The sequence below is a fragment of the Ylistrum balloti genome, unplaced genomic scaffold, assembly GCF_031769215.1.
Source record: "Ylistrum balloti isolate Yb309-2 unplaced genomic scaffold, AGI_CSIRO_Ybal_v1 Utg371224, whole genome shotgun sequence".
Taxonomy (NCBI): Eukaryota; Metazoa; Mollusca; class Bivalvia; order Pectinida; family Pectinidae; genus Ylistrum; species Ylistrum balloti.
Genome location: NW_026782663.1, coordinates 413,118 through 427,833, shown reverse-complemented (window position 1 = coordinate 427,833; position 14,716 = coordinate 413,118). Strand labels below are relative to the sequence as shown.

The 14,716-nt window shown below is 33.9% G+C and overlaps 1 long non-coding RNA gene across 1 annotated transcript; it reads right to left on the bottom strand.

Annotated features, from left to right (window-relative positions):
- Positions 1–1,040: 1,040 nt before the first annotated feature.
- On the bottom strand, positions 1,041–2,472 carry LOC132561541 (uncharacterized). Its single transcript, XR_009554716.1, has 3 exons — positions 2,348–2,472; positions 1,944–1,993; positions 1,041–1,668 (listed from the first exon to the last, which is right to left on the bottom strand). It is a non-coding gene; the product is annotated as an uncharacterized LOC132561541 (long non-coding RNA).
- Between the last annotated feature and the right edge of the window lie 12,244 nt (positions 2,473–14,716).

The following is a 14,716-nucleotide window of genomic DNA, read 5'->3' as shown; positions in this document are numbered from 1 at the left end:
TCATGTACCAAGCCTTGTAGCGTGCCAAGTTGTTACAAATGCTATTGTAATACATTGACACATAGTTTCCAGTCAAGTACATTCCAAATTGTTAAAGAAAGATAGTTGTAAGAAATTGACATGCAATTGACATGCAATATATCGTTTAATATGTCAAACGTAGTTCCAAAACTAGTTTCTAAATGAGATATTTCTCTATATCACACTGGCAAAAATGTAATAAATACGCATTAGCGTTGTAAGTAAATTTCGTTGAGTCATTTCAGCACATAAAAGTTTTTGTCCCAGTGGCTGTGTTTTTATATCTCCAAATTATTGATTATATAACGCACATGAAAGATCCCATAATTATTTTTGATACCACTTATTATACCAATATTCCATGTCTCTTTGGCATGGCAGAAAAAAAATCTATCCTTCAAATTATTATTCCTAGTTGTCAAACTAAAAACTTGCTCTATGTCAAATGAAATGCATTTCTTTCAAGTATACATTCTGTAATAAAGAACTATTGACATATAGTCTAATACATACCGATTTGTGTAACCGACACGTCCCACGTGGCCTCGTGCTCTCATGTGAAAGGACATTAAAGAGCCAAGACTCACATGCACGTTCGATTATGAATGTTGTTGGAATGTACATGTATATATGTTTGTTGGTATATCTGTGTCCTTTACTGTAAACAGAGTTTGATTTGTACAAGCGTTTTGTAAAAAAAAATCACAAAAGTATCATCAAGTCAACGTTAACAAAATTCATACTTAAATTCCATGAAACTATAGGAAAACATGAACAAAAGAAAGATGTACAAGGAGACATCTGAAAGAGTATAATGACATGAAAACCTTGGTCAATCCATAAATATATAGTTTATTCATCATAATCATTATAAAGCTTATATAAGTTAACCTTACTGTTGACGTCAAGTAAACATGTACAGTGCGGTTAGATAAAAGGTGAAATATCCCTTAAAGTATTTCTATGTTTGTGATTTACCTGCATAACTTTTAATTATTGGCAGAATTTTCCCTCAATAATCTTGGATCGAAATGCTTTAGTATTTTCACTAAAAAAAACCCGTACTATACGAATATCTTATTATTATTTTTTGATAGTGCCATAATTATATATCTTTATTTCTTATCGTTACACTTTATAAAACTGGAAATGCCAATTTTAACCACGCATTGTCGCAAGAGTTATCTCTCCTCCAATAAAATCAGGAACTATTTTCCGATTTCTACATTTAATGCTCTTTATTAAATTGGTTTTTTTCTTACTTTAAACACCATAAGTACATGACACACAGTGACATGATCATTGATGCAGCGCTTGAATTCCAGTCCATCCATCACAACTAGACAGTGCTGAAAAATGCCAGATTGTGGCGTAGCTAGGTTTGTTGACCAATCGAAATGTTTATCCGTTTTTTTTCCATCGTGTGAATAATGAAATAGGCCATTAAAATGGCCGTAGGAATTTTTCCTTTACTATTTAACTGTATAAGTTTACAAGAAATAATTAGTTAATGTCCAACTTAATACATTAATCATCCAAAATTTGGTTTCCGGAAGAATTCGTTTCAACCAAGTTATAATTCAGGACTGCTATCGATTTATCTGTCATTCTGGGGTGAGGTAATTATTGGAGATCTACGAGATGGCTCTGAAACAAAATAAAGGATATTCTCGATGATTGTACAAAAGACTGTTTTTGATTATGTTGATTATGTATTAGTAAGCGAAATGTAAGACTTTTATCATCAAACTGAATTCAAACTGATTCCGGTGATGTATGGAGACGATATCTTCGACTCGTCTCTGTGACAAGTTTAAGTAATATGTGAATATATGTAAGCAACCAGGGTGTTGACATAAACAAATAACGATAGTCAGGGCAACATGTGTGAGACATCTTCAATATGTAAAAGGCGTACTTACCTGATATAAGTCCTTCCGTGGATCTCTCACTGGTGTCCACGTTAGGATCGCTACAAAAGGCGATAAGTAAACCAAATGTATCAATGATTCAGCTTTTAGTACATTCATGCGGATGTCATACAAGCTTCTCGTTCAAACTTATTATATGATAAATTTATGTTAATTGATGATTATCTACTATTACTTTCAAAAAATGGTTTAAATGAACAATCTATAAATTGAGTGTTTATACATTTCCCGGTGGCATTATGCATACAACCTGACTGAGAGAAAGGGCCAACTTTTACAAACTGCTGAAGTTTACAGTCTTTAATAGTGTATTGACGTTTTGGCAATGAATGTCGTTTTCTTATTATCACAGATTACTCATGATTCAGCCTGTTTGTTTAAAGAAGAAATACTACCTTCCTAAACCGCTTTCCTCAAGTGGCTGTTGCATTTCTCTCCCGGCACAACATTTTTTCTTTGTTTTGACCATCCATGACACCAAGAGAAGCATCGATATCACTAAGGCAATACACAGAATAAGGAGGAAGTATACACTCCAGGCGGGAAAACCGTCTAACAAAAAACCAAAACGGACACTCAGATCAAAATAACAAGCTAACAAGCGATCACAATGTGTTTTGACAACACACATGATATTGTAAAAGCAGAAATAACTTCATTGAAAACTGAAGATTTTCAAAGATATTTGTGAAAATGCAAACTACACGTGTCCATCAAAGAACTAAATAGGTATTAATGTGTTTCATTATCATCCATGTTGTAATCATAATGCTTCTTACCTGTTGAATAATTCTGTAGTTTCTGCATTACTACAAAAAAGACAATGTGAGAATACACACGTCAATGTACATAAACATGTAGGAAGACTACTAACACTGAGTTTCTATCACTGAGTATTCTGTAGGAAGTGTCCATATACATATAATAATGATTATTATTATCAATAATATTTATACATTATAAGAGTAATGATTATTATCATCAATCATATTTATACATTATAATAATTATTATTTTGTTTTGAGGACTTAATGATTTTCCCCATTTATATCATAAACGTTTAATACATAAAAGCCAAGATTTCCGTTCGCGACTATAAAGAATGTCCATATGATGATCTTTGATTTACATTTACAAAGTGTAGATTTAAGGAAAATTTGATAAATTATTAACTCATTGAGAGGATGTAAATATTCTCCCCTAGAGACTTATACGCATGCAATGCTGTCATACTAATAAACAGTTCTTATGTCAGCTATTATATATCTCAAATCGATAGGTAACTTGGGAAAAAAATGGGTATTTGAATGAATTGACAAGTACCATTATCACATTTGAAGAAGCATTGTGGTGGTCTTTCGCCGGGGGCATTCGATAAGGCGCATAGGTCTTTATTGCAAAATTCACAACGACCATCTAATGTGCAATATTCCTCCAAAATATTGCAGGTTTCTGTTCCACATTTCACCCTGATTTCTTTAGGCAGTTCCTCTGTACCAGTTACCCAAATTCCGAAAAGGAGTGAAATTGCAATATAAACTGCTCGATATCCCTGAAATGCATAATATATAGATATTAGATTGTATATATGTTTATTTACATATTAGCTTCAGGGCCCGTATTCATGAAACCATTCTCATGCTCAAGCATAGATTTGTGCTCAAGTAAACTTTTTCATAATTCACCTAAATAATATAAAATAATACAAATGTCAAATCTAAACATTAAATATAGCTTTGACTTGAAGTCCTTTCAAAATTATTTAAAATCTTTGGCAAAATCAGTCTTACTTATTAATTTTTAACTTGAACAATACATAAAGCTTGAGCACAAAATTCATGCTTTAGCATGAGAATGGTTTAATGAATACGGGCCCTGGTCTCTTTGCTAGTCAGAAAATAACTAAACGACAGTGTTTAGATTTGGAAAAAATGAATCGTTTGTCAGACAAATGACGAGAAGGGGAGTTTTTATGTCGTATGTAATTGGTTACGCTTTATAGCATTTCTGGTTACAGATGCACAGAAGTCAATGGTCTACCTCATTTTGTCAGTTGTAAGACAAAGTGTTTACATCGTGCTGATTATCAAGACGTCTGATTTTCAATGGTTGTGTTTTAACGAATTGGTTACTTCATATTTTGACAACTATAAGTTGGAAAACGTATCGATTATAAGATGTCAGATTTCAGTCGTTACAATTCATTCGACTAACTTTTACTCCAGAACCTTGATATGTTTCCTTGGGGAATCTTTAAAAGTTAAAATGTAAAATTGACTGCACAGTGAGTTTTAGTATTTGAGAATTTGTTTTCGTTGTATCCCTCACCACAACTCTTGGATTTTGATATCTATATCATATCGTTTTGCAGACATAAGACCTGCTTTGTTCAAGGTTGTACAAAAGACACACAAGTGAATAGCACTTTTTCATAAATTAGAGTGAGATACAATAGAGTTAACCCATGAACTAAGCTGCAGCATACAGCTGTTTCGTCCTTAGGACTCCTCAGTGATTATACAATTTTGAAGTCTAGGAGGCACCTAAAAAAATACAAGTTGATCAAAAAAAAAACTCTGCTAAATATTATCTATGAAATCGCTTCAGGTTGTATAGCTTATAGGATCAGGACAGTTCTTGATCAGATAATATGCGAGGATCAAACTGGCTTTATTTTAGGACGCTATATTGGGGAGAATATCAGACTTGTTTATGATATCATGCAATTTGCAGAGGATAGAAACTTGCCTGGAATGCTTTTAATGTTAGATTTTGAGAAAGCTTTTGACTCTGTCTCATGGAAATATGTTGATAGGGTATTTACATTTATTTATTTACATCCTGAGATTCGAAAATGGGTTAAGGTATTACATACTAATGTCTCAGCTACTGTAAACCAGTGGGAGGTGGGGGGGGGTAATCTGTCATCCTTTCTTGCTATCAAAAGAGGCTGTCGTCAAGGCGATCCGATAGCGCCATATATCTTTATTCTCTGTGTAGAAATACTTAAGATTTAGAAACAATGATAGAATTAAGGGTATGGATGTTAAAAAATTCCCAGTTCTTATTACACAATATGCTGATGACACTACTCTTATATTAGACGGCTCAGAAATTTCCTTAAAAGAATCTGTTGTTGAATTGAAGAAGTTTGCAAAAATATCTGGTTTGAAACTTAATGTTGACAACACCCAAGTTATTTGGATTGGGAGTGAAATCTATAGTAACAATACTTTTTTACCTGAATTAAAATTACAGTGGGGGCAAAGTAAATTTACTCTACTAGGAAATGATTTTAGTGTCAATCTGCATGAGATTCCAAAATTAAACTTTGATAAAAAATTGATTAAACTTAAAACACTTATTAAAACTTGGAGTAAAAGATGTCTTACGCCTTTAAGAAAAATAGTTCTGATCAAGTCTCTCCTCATTTCACAACTTAATCATTTATTTATATCTATACCAAACCCGAGTGAACATATATTGCAACATATTAACTCCATTCTCTTCCAATTTATATGGAAAAGTAATATAGATAAAATAAAATGAGATATAATAACTCAAAATTATTATGACGGGGGGCTCAAAATGGTTAATATTAGGATATTTATTGATTCCCTGAAATTAAGTTGGATAAGAAGACTGTTACATATGTCATCAAAGTGGACATCAATTTTCAAATCATTATTTGACTTTAATAAAATGTTAGTATGTGGAAGTGGGTGCATTCAAGATTGTCTAAATAACTGTAAAAATAATTTTTGGAAAGATGTGTTTAAAGCTTGGCTAAGGCTAAATGATTCTGACAGGGTTAAGAAAATGCAAGAAAAGTTCTTTTTAAAAATGCCACTGTGGTATAATAACAATTTCACTATAGGAAAAAAGCCAGTATTTTACAAAGAGTGGTATAACAAAGGTGTAACAATCGTTAATGATTTGGTAAAAGATCAAAATACTTTGTCTTTCTACGCTTTTGGAGAATTTACTGAGATGTACAGAGTTAGAACTAATTTTCTTGAATATCAAGGGATAATTTCGGCCATTACAGCTTACTTACAGAAATCTAATAGTGACTTTGATAAACAAGTAATAATTTATCCATTAGTTCCAATTAATATTGCAGTTTTTATGAATAGGACAAAAGGCTGCAAGGACCTGTATAATTTAATGATTAGTAGATGTGTTACTTCTACCAGCAAAAAAAAAAAAAAAAAAAATGGGAAAAAAATATTTGAAGGTAATGATTTGAATTGGGGCAACACTTATATAACACCTTTTAAAGTTACAACAAACACTAAATTGCAATGGTTTCAATACAGAATAGTACAAAATATTTTAACAACTAATTCTTTCCTGTTCAAATTTGGTGCTACAAACACTCCAATGTGTAATTTATGTAACATGGAAAGGGAAACAATTACTCATATTTTATGGGAGTGTCATGAAACACAGAGTCTACTGCAAAGTTTGGAAACCCTGTTTGATGCTCTCCTTATCCCTGTTTCATTTAATAAACAAAGTTTTATTTTTGGTATCTCTATACGCAATAGAATGGATATAATAAACAAGGTAGACAATGTAATTTTGATTATAATTAAATTTTATATATACAAAACAAGATGCCTGCACAGAGCCTTAAATCTAACAGCTGTAATTGGGTCAATCAGGGAATATTATATATGTCAAAAAAGCATCGGTACTCATGAAGATGAACATTCTAAACAGAAAGTTTTGGACGAATGGAAAAATGACAAAAACTGATAGCATTTTCAGATTTATAGATCTACATGTATTACCTTAAATTAATTGTATCCCTCGAGACATGGATTCTTTCTATCGCAGATCACAAATACTACCAGCCCAGCAAACAACTCTCTCTCTCTCTCTCTCTCTCTCTCTCTCTCTCTCTCTCTCTCTCTCTCTCTCTCTCTCTCTCTCTCTCTCTCTCTCTCTCTCTCTCTCTCTCTCTCTCTCTCTCTCTCTCTCTCTCTCTAAGGATGTGTGTGTGTGTGTGTGTGTAAAATGTTTATGGAAAAGAATCAAGTTTATATATATGTTATTTGTAAAGAATGAATCTTATATTATCTAAAAGTTACATGAAAATGATTATATGGTGATGATATGTATTAGGAGTGTAACAATTGTAGAGCAGTGAAAATAATGTTTGTGCAACAATTATATATGTGTGAAGGATTGTATAGTAATTGTATAAGTATGAAATGAAGATTGTATGAGTGTATGATGAATGTTAAATTGTGATTCAGTGGTGACCAGATTACAAGGGTGATGATGTGGAGTGTGTAAGGATGTTCATTTATGTTGTTTGATGTCTTTAGTATTTATATATTTGAAAAACATGTAAAAAAGGGGGTGGGGGGTGGGAATCAAATTCAGGACGGATAAACTCGTAATTTTCATACATTAGATAATTTTAGAAAAACGTATAGTACACGTGCATTTTTTGAACCGTGCCACTATTCGACTGAATTAAAACGTGGCAAGCTGGTAACGGTAAACCTCAGGGACTTAAAGTCCGCCAGCTTAAACCTAGTTAACAGGCAATCGTTACCAAAGTGATGTCAAGTGGATTACCGATATCAGGGACACCAAAAGTAAAGATGATATTTAAATAATGGCAACGGCCAAAGATCAGTAAAATATGTAAGCATGGGCCATCATGAACTAAAAACCAACAATAGTCAGTGAAGTAACATATGAAAGACGAAGTCTAGAAAAACCTGCTTGTAACTTCGACAACAATTTATGTTTGCAAAGTATTGTTAAAAAGAAACAAAGAAATACGTGGTCACTTACACCGTGATAGCTCATCATCTTTCCTCTTTCCTTTCAGAAAAAAATTGTGCTAGATATTTTTTGGTTTTGTTTTGTAAAAACCGTGGACTAAAATGGTAGTCTTAAAGTTTACTACGCAGTTAAAGTGTATCATTAAACATGTGCAGACTTGTCTTGAACCTACATAGTGGGTGTGGATAAACTACATGTATTAAGGTTTTTCACCATTGATACCTATGTATTTACATAAACGTGTAATGTCAACCGTTGTCTAGCGCTGAGCTTTAATGTAGCTCAAATACAGCATATATAATGCAATACTTTAAGGCTTTAAACAATAGATAAACAAGTTATATAAATACAACTAACGTTGATTTTAAACCACTTTAAATAAATATATCACTTCGTTAGTTCTTAAATTGGTTTAAAGCTAAAACGAGTGTTTTCTTGAGTACATATAATTGCACATACATTTCTTTGTTCCCAGCAATAATCATTTTAAACGTAACCAAACTATAGATGAAAATATTTTGTTTCCCAAACAATAATTAGCAATTACATTTCAGTTTTACGTTTCATATCAAAGCGACCTACTGAAAGGATTGGCATCAACATTCCTTGCACGCTTGAAAGACGGAATTTTCTTCACTGTTACAGCAATTGGAACCAGTCATGGTGTGTACACAAGAATTATGGGTGTTTTTCCTTAAGATTTCCGAACGACCAAAGTTGCCAACTGCAACCTGTAATCATAAAATATAATAATGATTTTGTAAACTAGTTATTCTAATTTGTAAAACGAAATATTTGCGAATCGTCAAAACCTATTTCATTTATATTTCTATCAATACCAGTCCGAATAGCATCTTTCCAACATTCCATATTGCATGCACACAATTAATTATATCCTTGACGATACGGGATCTCTGAATGACATACGAGTTTACCGAGGAAGTTTTATTTCATTTATCATGTTACATATTGTAAAATACTGTTTGGATCAGAACTCCCGCTAATAGCCTATTGAGCATTAACAATAATCGAAGTTAACCTACAAAATAACTCATTTGAACATCCAACTACTGAGCTTTGGGAAAAGAACATTACCTATTTCACTTGTTAATTGATTAGTCGTGAGTCTCATGTTTAAGGGCTTGAATCTTGGCAGACATATTGCATTTTTTTCATATAATCCTCTTAGGTATCTATACACTTTTGTCGGTGATGTATTAGTGCCTCAATGGCACTTTTGAAGAAGTCCTTTTCTTGACCGTTCAGAAAGTCATCCTCTGCATGTATGACGTCACCATCTGACCGAAAGTGAGTACCGAAATGGCCTTTTCTCTATTTTGAAAATAGATGTAAATTTTGATGGAGGGAACTCAGGCGAATGAGGCGGATGCTCAATCAAGTAAAAGCCACAATCGTTAATGGCAGCCATGACATTGTCAGACTTGTGAACAGGGGCATTGTCCTGGTGGAACAACACATCTTTAGTGGATTTTCAGAGGCGCTTCTGTTGAACATTTTCTCTTAATTGCCTGAGAATTCATGCTTAATTAGTGCAATTAATTGCCTTTTGCAGGTAATCCACCATCAGAATACCATTAACATATTTGCCTTCTTTTGCGCTAGCGAATAAGGGTGCTTTCATTGTTTAGGCTGTTGTTTTGCCTCTGTGGTGTAATTATTGGCCCATGTTTCATCCATATTCATAAACTACTGTAGAAAGTTGGCAGGATCTGCCTCTTATATGTTCAGATTAGCACGCGACAAAGACCTCCTGGTGTGCTAAAGATCAACTGCCAGAAGTCTTGGTACCCAACGCGCATTGCAAAATCTTCTGAAAAATGGTATGCGATTTTTCCTTTAAAATCCCAGTTGTACTGGCTATATATCTCTCTTTACCTCGCCTGTCAGCCATAACAATATCATGGACTTTATTTACAGTGACCGGCCTTCCAGGACAGGCAAGGCTCTGCCTGCCAAAGTTAATTTTCACAATTCACCTGAAGTGGCTTCATTCCATAGTGTTGCTACCATATAAGTATGGATATACTTAGGCTCTAGACGTTTCATAAGCAAATATTGAATCACTGCTCTTTCAATGATGTTATCCATTTTGCAAAAGTCACTTGCCTTGTTTACTTTAGAATGCTACCTCTTTAACATAAACTGACCAAATGACATCAGTCTTCGGGTGCATAGCCTTAAATAGCCAGCGAATAGTAGAGCTGAATAAGGACATCCCTACTTAACTTCTTCATTACAAGGTTCACAGCTTTGCAATCAGCTCTCCTGCCTTATCAGCTAGTAACCATTGTGCTTTCAAAACATATGATTATTATTTCGTCATTCAAATGTTCCGTTTTGTAATAAATTTCATTCACATGGAATATCTTACCAGCTTACGAAACAATATGTAGTTTCGATTATAATTCATGAATAGCACCATAACCTCGTTAATATGTTTCGTTCATATTGGCCACTCTCTATCTGTACGAAAGAATATACTCCATTGAGTACAACTTGACACTGTAAATGTGAACAAATATAAGCAAAAATATTAATAACAAGAACAGTTTCAGGACGAATAAAAACTCGATACTTTGTCTTTCTTTACCCTCGCCAAAAGACAGCTTAACAACTGATCAATATGTACAGTGGACGTTGTATATACAGGTTTTCCTTGTGATTAACACATTATTTGTGTTTATGATTACAACTGAGTTACATGGTTCAATTAAGCTTTCCATGCTATACTCTTTAGACAAAATCTTGGAAAGCCATCAAGGCATGTTTTGTTAAAAGTAAAAAAAAAATCTTTTAAATGTGAAAAGAGTTTCTCTAAAGCATCACAGCTGCAACAATGTGACTGGCGTTGCTCTTAACCAGAAAACCTGCACATGATCGGATTTTCTAAAGAACAACAGATACCTCAATAGGAACAGAGTTCCTCTGAAACAGCACAGCTGCCAAAATGTTACTGGCGTTTATGTAAAACAGGACAGCTGTCTCAATGTTACTGGCGTGTATCTAAAATAGAACAGCTGCAAAATAGGAACAGAGTTCCTCTGAAACAGCACAGCTGCCAAAATGTTACTGGCGTTTATGTAAAATAGCACAGCTGCCACAATGTGACTGGCGTTTATCTAAAAAAAGAACAGATGCAACATAGGAACAGAGTTCCTCTGAAACAGCACAGCTGCCAAAATGTTACTGGCGTTTACGTAAAACAGGACAGCTGTCTCAATGTTACTGGCGTGTATCTAAAATAGAACAGCTGCAACATAGGAACAGAGTTCCTCTGAAACAGCACAGCTGCCAAAATGTTACTGGCGTTTATGTAAAATAGCACAGCTGCCACAATGTGACTGGCGTTTATCTAAAATAGAACAGATGCAACATAGGAACAGAGTTCCTCTGAAACAGCACAGCTGCCAAAATGTTACTGGCGTTTATGTAAAATAGCACAGCTGCCACAATGTGACTGGCGTTTATCTAAAAAAGAACAGATGCAACATAGGAACAGAGTTCCTCTGAAACAGCACAGCTGCCAAAATGTTACTGACGTTTATGTAAAACAGGACTGCTGCGTCAATGTTACTTGCGTGTATCTAAAATAGAACAGCTGCGAAAATAGGAACAGAGTTTCTCTGCCACAGCACAGCTGCCACAATGTGACTGGCGTTTATCTAAAATAGAACAGATGCAAAATAGGAACAGAGTTTCTCTGAAACAGCACAGCTGCCAAAATGTTACTGGCGTTTATGTAAAACAGGACTGCTGCGTCAATGTTACTTGCGTGTATCTAAAATAGAACAGCTGCAAAAATAGGAGCAGAGTTTCTCTGCCACAGCACAGCTGCCACAATGTGACTGGCGTTTATCTAAAATAGAACAGATGCAAAATAGGAACAGAGTTTCTCTGAAACAGCACAGCTGCCAAAATGTTACTGGCGTTTATGTAAAACAGGACTGTTGCCTCAATGTTACTGGCGTGTACCTAAAACGGCACAACTACGACACAGAACGGCATCACAATATGACCACATGTAGATACTCACTTCTTGTGAACCATTTTTGTGTGCAGACACTGTCCAAATAAAAATCTTCAACACAATGTAAAAATATTATTCTAAAAAATATAGCCTCACATTGTCCACTTTAACATGGCATGACCAATTTTAGTAAGGGATTTTTTTTTTTTTTAAATTGAGATAAAAGCCATTATTTTGGGATAATCTAGGGAACAAGCATATCAATCATTGCCACACAGCAAAACTGTGTACTGCTTTCTAATAAGGCAAACATATTTGTGTAAATTTCATTAAGACCATCTGAGTGTCTAGAAAATGATATGAGGAACAAAACAATATATTGCTGTTCCATGCATCCCCAATAAACTATTGAATAACACGGACCAATTCTGCTTTCAAACTAGGAATAAAGGGAGGTAATTTGTTCACGATGTAATAGTAACTGATGATGTCACCAGTTTAGCATCTGACATCTTTCTCGAAAGTTGTCAATGATGGTATGACATCAGATATCCTTTAAGGTCTATGTGTACTATGCTTACCGCCTCAACACTTTTGACTAGTTATCAGAATCTGTTCCATCATCCAATATTGTTCGGAAAATACTGTTTTTCCAGCTGTTACTATAGAAATGTCATTTGACAATATCGACATGATTGCATGCTCAATATATGGGAAATACATACACAGAGTAAAAACTGAAGAGAGAATGTATCCAAAATTCAAAAACTAACATTTTCCTTTTGTTTCCATGGATACTGGAATTTGAACTATTTGAATTGCCCTGAAATCCAGTCGTAATATATTCTGAGAACTATTTTATATCGGTTACATAATGTAGAACCATTTTCTAATTGACACCAAACCTTAGTTGTTACTGATTTATGTAAAACAGGACTGCTGCGTCAATGTTACCACCTCTCTTTGGCGTTTATGCAAAAATGAAATCATTTTGACGTTTCAACATGTTTTATGTGTTTATAAGAATGATAAAACTTGAATAAGCATTAAAAAATATTTATTTTTCGATGTACTGTTAGGTAACAGGGACAGTTATTTTTTTCAGTCGTCATAGTGATCTCATCGCTTTGTGTGATATGAAGCTAGGCATGTTTGGTGCTCGTAAGTTTGTCTGTTGGTTCCATTGTTGTATACCTTTTTCTCAGGTGATATGGGCAAAAGTACTTGGATTGACCAATGTTTACATGGCAGGTGTCGTAGATGAAGCGGAAGACGTTTACTCTTCCGAAACACCCGGTCTTACTCCTATTGTATTGTATCATTAGTCTTCATATGAATATTTTATTTCTTTTTATTTTCGCCATATCTTACCCAAGTTTGATTAAATTTTAGTTTGATTATGATTATATTGACATGCTGACATTTCTTGTTGTTTTCCATTGTCAAAATCCAAGTTGGCCTAACGGCAGCCATTTGTTTTATCCACCCTCACATCAGACAGGTACAACAAGGGACCAAGTGAAACCTACCTATGAAGTTTGAAAAAAAGATCAATCTAATGTCATTAAAAAAATCGATAGCAAAGTGCTTATGAATGGACGACATACCTTGGACGTAAGACGATTTTAAAAGCCAAAATCATCAAGTTATTATATATTTACTGTTAAAATCATTGTTAATAAAACAAGTCACCCTATTTGTCCCCTTTTCACTTTTTAAACATTTATACTATCATACGATTTAAAAATCACAGGTGAAAATTTTCAATGCGTCTAAATAAATGTGGTCTAGGTAAACCCAGTTTAATACCATTACACAGCTTGATAGACACATATACAAATAGTATAGATAAAACTAATGTATATACAAAACACATATGCTAATTTTGTCCTCCACGTGTCTGAGGCCGTATAGTGTGATCAAACAAAAGTCCTTTTGTGATGGCTATGTACATCTCAGGAAAAAAAATCTGGATTCATTTTCATTCTATGGTATGATTCATAGTAACTGAACTTTGAAAATTTCCAACTGTGTTTATATATATACCGTAGGCAATCAAGATTTTTAATATACAACACAGCGCTCGGTTAAGGTAAGTATACGTTAAATCGGTTATTGATACATATCAAATACTGTATACATATAATTTTGTTTAAGAGTTTATAGAAATTATTAGAAAAAATGATCGTTCAAAGTAATTGATATCCAATGAAGAGGCAGTATTTATAATTCATATGTGAGATAGATTTGCATTATTGACAGTATTTCATAATCCACCCATCCACTTTTCCCACACAGCAAGATTTTCTTACTATAAATGTATTATATGTTAAGGTAATGGCGTTGCTGGGAACAATTCTTACTCTACTGCTAGTCCTCGTGTTTATACAAGCCGGTGCAAGCTGGGAGACACCAGATAGCATACCAATTCAATGTGGGGAAACAAAATGCAATATATGGACCGAATATTGTCATTTCAAGATGTGCATGAAATGTAACCGAGACGTCTGTAACCAGTTTCTCGGTCTGGGAGGAAGGCCTCTACAGTGTTACTTCTATTGTATGGAAGGTACGAATACCTAAAAACTAAAATACGAGTTTTTTTCAGTTTCTTTATTCACTATTATTTTTATAATTAGATTTCAATATTCTTTTTAATTATAGATAATATTATATGAAACATACATATCACAACTTTATTCTGTCTCTAAATCTCCGCTTTGGTTAGCTGTGTCAGCATATACGCTTGAATTAAAGACGTGTGTAGAAGTGCTCTGTGCAAAATGTAGTTTACCTGAGCTGGTGCATCGTTGTATAATCGCACGTAAAGGATAGTTCATGAATTGGCTCTAAATGGTATTTGCTATAACAGTGTCAGGTAAAAAATAAGCAAAAAAGTCATTACTTTTTATGATCGTTTGTAGATTTATTGAAGAAACGCTTTACTTTCTTTTGATTGGAAATATTACTG